Here is a 6,823-nt window from a genome sequence, read left to right as displayed (position 1 = left end):
AAAAACACTTTCAGATATAAAAATAACACTTTTCCTTTCAACATCCGTCATTTTGTTTTTACTTCATTTTGCCCTGTCATACATAAACGCTTATGCATGCACAAGCATGTTAACTCAAATTTCTTTTCAGAATTTCATTTTTTTTTTTTTTTTTATAAATGTCAAGTTTCCTTCATTTTATAGGAAAAAAGAAACACTTTCAGATATAAAAATAACACTTTTAATTTCAACTTCCTTCATTTTTTGACCTCATTTTCCCCTGAACACATACACTTATACATGCATATACATATTGACTCAATTGTTTTCAAAATTTGCTATTTTAAAAAATTTCAAGTTTTATTTTGTAAGAAAAAACACTTTCAGATATAAATATAGCTCATTAACTTTCCAACTTCTGTCATTTTTTAAAAAATTTCATTTTGCCCATGAAATCTTTGTTAGAAGGTGAATACGATGCTAATACTAATTTCTGAATGCATATTTTTATTTTCCTTATTTTTATCGCAGACTTAATAATATCTCTCTTTTCAATAAACTCAAAGGTAACCTATCCTGTATGCAGTCAGTTCGCATGCTAGAAATAGCAACATTCACGTGGGTATGTTCTAAGGCCTATAGCATATCACAAATAGCCATACCAACCAATTCATTTGTCATATTTGATTTCAAATTTATGCTAGTATGTATTATGTCATGTGTTTCAGTCAATGGGCTGTAGCCATGCGGAAGCACCACTTTTTGGTCGAACAAATCGACTGCAGTGCTTACTTTTTTAAAGCCTACCATTCACTTTTGTCAAACCACTAAAGTACGGGGACATGAACAAACCAACACCGGTTGTCAAATGGTGATGGTGGTGGCTATAGTAGGAGACACTTGCTCATGTACCATGCAGTGGGACTGAACCCAGAACCATGTGGTTGGGAAGCAAACACGTATGAGGAAACAAAGTCGAGGTGCTGGAAATATCTGCCCTCCTCCAATTTTTTCTCCAATAAATTCCGATATATTGGTAATTGATGCCACCTGAAAGGTATTTGCAGAAAAGTTCATTAGAAAAACTCAATTCTCAGTAAGTTGTGAGGAAACAAAGGCGACATAGGAATTTTCCGAATCTCCTCTCCCCACCTCATCACAAAATATTTTTCCAACAAATTCCTTTATAATCGTAATCTGTACCGCTTCAAAGGTATTTGTATAACGTTTCATCAAAAGATACCCATTTTTCTGAAAGTTAGGAGAAAAAATAGTGGTGTCATGTGAATTTTCCGAAACTCCTCCCACCATCACATCGGAAAAAAATTTTCCTTAGAAATTCCTATACATTCGCAATCTACAGCATCTGAAAAGTATTGGATGAAAATTTCGTTAAAAGTATATATTTTTCTGAAAGTTATGAGGAAAAAATTCAGAGTGAGGGGCGTGTTTGTGTAGGTATGCCTATATCCCTTTATACATATATATAAAACAAAGTTTTTAATCCACACGGGTAGAAATATAGGAAAAATAGAAGTTCAAAAGCACTGAGAATAGTTAAAATATTTTTTATTAGTATATTTGAAGCTTTAACCGGTTTTACAGTTTACACTGATTTTCAAAAAGTTCAAATAGAAAGACTTGGCTTATGTTGCAGCTGTCTTGCTTCTGAATTTCTTTATTCGCCTATAAAAGGCATATATAGAAGATACAGAACAGGGGCGGGGACGAAACAAGGACAATCTTACAGATGACTGGGATTACAATAATTTAAAATTTAGATGAAATCGGAATGAAAAATGCAGTTTTAAATCGAAAATAAAATTGCAAATTTTTAATCCAAAATGAAAACCACGATTAAAAATATAAATACAGAGTTGAGTGAACATCTTTAGATATAATCAAGGCACTCCAAGTTTAATCTCTCTGGTGGACGAGCGGACAGGAGTCGTTTTTGATCAAAGCGATCGTTAGTGCAACACTCTAACCACTAGGCCATGCGTCCTCATACATATATATATATATATGCGCACGCGCGCGTGAGGAATATTTGAGGACATTTAATTTAAATCAATTAAAAGGCTTTTATTTCTTTCCAATCCATTATAATAGATTAAATATTAACACAAGAAACGAAGTCTTGTTGCCATATGTGCTGGACAGGGCAATTTAGAAATTGCGAACTTACAGTAGAGCGGCCAGTTCGTGCACTATGAGTTTCCTGCAACTATGATAGTTTTAGGAGTGGTGAGTAACGAAGGTCATTTTATGCCACTTCGCATCTTTCCACGGAGTCCTTAGAATTAATGCTGCCGGATACGTTGAGGTGCTGGACAGTTATTATGCCCTGGATGGATAAAGTACGTAGTGCAAAGTCATACGCGTTTCCATAAGACTCAACACATCTTCACAAAACCCATATAACCCATGAATGAACGTCAGACAATGTTTTCGATCAAGGCGAACTGGCAGAATCGTTAGCAGGCCGGGCGAAATGCTTTGCAGTATATCGTGTGTCGTTACGTTCTAAGTTCAAATTCCGCCGAGGTCGACTTTGCCTTTCATCCTTTCGGGGTCGATTAAATAAGTGCCAGTTACGCAATGGGGTCGATGTAATCGACTTAATTTTGTCCTTGTTTGTCCCCTCTATGTTTAGCCCCCTGTGGGCAATAAAGAAATAAATGTTTTCGATCATGTGGTATCTAAATTTGTGACATCCAAACTCGCCTCATATAAATCCGATGGACTACTCCATTTGTAGCATTGTTGGAACCGAGACTAATGGGCATCTTCACAATACCTTAACGATCATTAAAGGTCGCCATTCTCCAGGTGATGTCCCAAATAAATAAGGATTATTTAGTGTAGGTTATGTCAATGATTTTGGTCCCGTGCCAAAGCAGTTATCGAAGCTGAAGGTGGATCCATAGAATAATCGTATAAGAAAACTTATCGAGAACATTTGCACAAATTTTTATTAAATTATATTTGGTTTTTACTGGTTTACAGTTGTTTTATTAAATTACGAAATATGCCCTCAAATTTGTCTCGCGCACTCTGTGTATGTGTGTGTGTGTGTACACATACATACATACATACATACATACATACATACAGCAGCTGCTTTCTCGTATACGAGCAAAGTCATTGCTAGAAAGAATCATTGAAATGAGTCACTGATGATGCAATCTAAGGCCCTTGTACGACTCTTGAGCCCGGCCAAAGATTTGCGCATTCTATTGCATAATGCACAGCTGTGCTGTTGGCTGGTAGAGAGAACAAGTGCCAAAGTATGAAGTGTTTTGACATGCTTTTCCAATCCTCCAACTGAAAGGTACACATCTGTGTACATGTTCTGTCGTGAACAATAAACCGTATCACAATTTACAAGGTGTTGATTCTTATGAGTTCCCTGATGGCTGACCAGGTCTGCATGATTCAAGCATTTCCTCCCACAAATCACACACAAAAAAAGCAACACTTCCTCATTTTCTACAGGTTCATTCTTTCTAAACCTTCTCTTGATCTTATGCTTCATTCTCTCTTTCAAACATCGAACAACCACTGTGCACTCTTTCCCTTCATCCATTTCGGTCTTGTGCCTCTCTCTCCCAATCAACAACTGAAACTCTTGCATACATACATACATACATACATACATAAATACATACATACATACATACATACATACATACATACATGATGTTTACAATTATATAAATGTACCTTGTATCGAATACTTCCTCATGCGGTATCGTTATCTGAGAAACCACTCTTTATAACTGTCTCAAAGCGAATGACTGTTCCATCCTGTTAAGTGTTGGTTGATGACGAGGCATCGCCGCTCCCACCAAAACGAGCGGTTGCTATCTGAAACGAGTTTTTTTTTTTTTTTTGCTTCTATCGTGAACTGTGTAACTGTCCTAAAGTCGGTAGTAGCTATTTTGAGATCAATTGGATATAATACAGTTTTTCAGTTTTACTTCATACGAGATGCATTACAGAAGTTTTGAGACATTTTCTAGAGGAGAGACAGTTGTACCTGTCCTAGGTTATTGTAATTTTAGTATCGTTACTATACATATAAGCTCATCTGCCAATTTCTTTTCATTTCAGATTGACAGAGACGGCTGTAACAGCATCTTCAACACACCTTACTAAATACTGCTTGTTATAGCCTATTAACAACTGCTTGTCACAATCCCATCTTAGTGACCAACTACTTGACACAGATGAACATCAAAACTGACCCTTACCTTCCCCAGGGACGGACCTGGTGGGGGGGGGGGGTACCTGCACCCCTCCAGAAAAGAAGTGCGCCCTTCTAAATGTTATTACGCCCTTTTCTCCTGGAATTGTATTCCCTTCTGACCTTGTGCCCTTCCTTCGAAAACTTCCTGAGACCTCACCTGCTCCATACAGTCCAGATCTTGCTCCCTGTGACTTTTGGTTGTTCCCCAGGATGAAGGGGGACCTCAGGGGCTATCGTTTTGAAAACATTGAGAAAATGGAGGCTGTGACAAGAGTCCTGGACATCTTCACTTTGGAGGACTTCCATGAGACCTTCACAAAGTAGCTAGGACGCTACAAGTACGTTGAAGTCAGTGGATCCTACTTTGGAGGAGATTAGAGTTTGCACTTCTATGAAATTAATGTTTCTCCTGAAAAAACTTTTACAATGCACCTCAGATATTCGTTTTACATTGAGATATCCTTTCAGAAAGAGCAGAAAACCCCGCTAGCTAAACTAATTCTTAGGAACTTAATACTTTCCTTCATTAATCTATATGAAATCCCATCACGTGAGTGCAGTTTGTTTTCGATAGCAAGCTATGAGAATGTGCGCACTGCCTGCGCGCCTAGAATCAAATGTATTACCTATCTTAATGTCGGTAAAAATATTTCAACTCTAGAGTGATTAATAGACAAAGACTATCAATAAATCAAATGTTTTCTGCTGAGGCATTGAAGACATGAAACCGAAAACAAAAGTCGTTCTGCGCGTTCATAAGAGACTTCTACAAATTATGACGTCACAATAGAAATACATCGAAGTTTTCAAGCAAAATTATAGAATTTTGATATCTGTTTATGGAATCGATGTATAATTTTTTTTTAAAAACCGGAGCAGCAATACCAAAACAAACAAGGCCACTTTTATGCATGAAAATATCAACTCCTGCACATACATAGTTCAATATATAAGAATATGTTTAACCCCCACCCCTGTAGGCAATAAAGAAATAAACATATAAGTATATAAAACGTTTAAAGAGGAATACGTTAAGGAATAAATTAGAATCGTAATATGGTATACTCTTACCACAAAAGATGTTGACTACTGTATAAAGCGTGACGGTAGTGGATTGAGAGTTGTTAAGAAGATGGACACTATCTTCCATTTTATAATCCATCGTCCTTAAAAGTGGATTTGATTGATGGAAATTGTGTGGAATCCCGTCGTATGTACGTGTGTAAATGTGTGTATGTAATTGTGTTGTGTTGTCCCCCACAACCACTTGACAACCATCGTTGGTTTGTTTACGTCTCTATAACTTGGAGATTTGGCAAAAGAAACTGATAGAATAAGTACCAGGCTTTAAGAAGTACTGCAGTTGAACTTGTTTGACTAAACCCTTCAAGATTGTACCCTGACACAACCGCAATTCAATGACTGAAACAAGTAAAAGATAAAAGATTAATGACAGACAAGGCCGACTGAAGGTCCTAGCAAACTTAAGCAATCACTAGGGATGTTCCAAATACAATTCCAAAAATGTGAAAATAAAAAAATAAAATGAAATAAAAACAAAATATTCTTTTAAATCACTGAGAGGAGACAAACTTATAATTATAAAATGACATATAGATAATATAGACTGCACCAGCAAAAATCGGAAGTACAACTCAGCAGACACTGCAACATCTGTGATGAAATACAAACGACTAATTTTTCTCTAAGTAAATCAATCTTACTACTTATCTTGATCAGATATTTTCCTTTTCCTTTTTTTCTTTCTTTTTTTTTTTTTTTTTTTTTTTTTTTTTTTTTTGTATGTTAAAATATTATCGCAACGTTTTGAGAAAGACGAGTTTACTGATTCTAATCAAGTCTCTTCGCCCTGATAGAATCAGCAATCAACTAATTCAATTCTCAACTAGCCATAAATGTAGTATCGTATATTTGGAGCATCCGGGTTGTGAATCGTACTTCGTCAGTTTATTCGACGACCTGTCACCCATGTTATCGGTTCTTTCATTCGGGTTGTTGGTGGCACTCCCTCCACCACCATGGAGCCCTTCCCAGTAGAACCATACAGCTTCCCTGGCGATGTTTGTACGTGTGGATGTGGGCGTAGGTACTTATGTTACGGTACTCGTGTGTAGTGATGTCATATTGGCGCCAAAAGGCAGGCGCCATTACTGAATCCTTAACCACGCATGCGTGGGTTTCAACATCGAAGCGTTCCCGCTACTAGACTGTCTCTTACCAAGGCAGACAGCGACCAAGCAAGACGTCTAAGCAAGCTCTCCCATTTGAGTGTGGTTGAACCAAGTTGTCTCTATAACGACACCAGCACGAAGAACCATACATCTACATTTCAGGCTACTCTAAAACCGGACAATTAGAAGCTGTTTACCTTTTCCACCGAACAATAAATATTTGTTGTTGTTGATCAGTTTGGAGTTTCTGCGTTCGGTTCTCTTCCAATTTAATGTAGGAGAGTTAGGTGTATATCTAAAGATATATAACCCACTCTCCTAAACGTGTATTGTAAATCTGTGTGTGTGTGTGTATGTGTAAGTGTGTGTGCTTATGTTACCTGTATAATATAATTCCATA

At 37.0% G+C, this 6,823-nt stretch overlaps 2 long non-coding RNA genes across 2 annotated transcripts in view; one reads left to right on the top strand and one right to left on the bottom strand.

Moving 5' to 3' along the window:
• LOC128248592 (uncharacterized) overlaps positions 1 to 5,920 on the top strand; it is a 22,474-nt gene extending 16,554 nt beyond the window's left edge. Inside the window, exon 3 of the long non-coding RNA XR_008264770.1 lies at positions 4,096 to 5,920. This is a non-coding gene — a long non-coding RNA (uncharacterized LOC128248592). The remainder of the gene's footprint in view (positions 1 to 4,095) is intronic.
• Positions 1,799 to 4,395, bottom strand: LOC128248594 (uncharacterized). The gene is made up of 2 exons (XR_008264771.1): positions 3,706 to 4,395; positions 1,799 to 2,891 (listed from the first exon to the last, which is right to left on the bottom strand). It is a non-coding gene; the product is annotated as an uncharacterized LOC128248594 (long non-coding RNA).
• Positions 5,921 to 6,823: the final 903 nt, after the last annotated feature.

This window comes from Octopus bimaculoides, chromosome 1 (genome assembly GCF_001194135.2).
Source record: "Octopus bimaculoides isolate UCB-OBI-ISO-001 chromosome 1, ASM119413v2, whole genome shotgun sequence".
Classification (NCBI taxonomy): Eukaryota; Metazoa; Mollusca; class Cephalopoda; order Octopoda; family Octopodidae; genus Octopus; species Octopus bimaculoides.
Note: the sequence above shows the minus strand (reverse complement) of the source record. Positions and strands in the feature narration are given on the sequence as shown.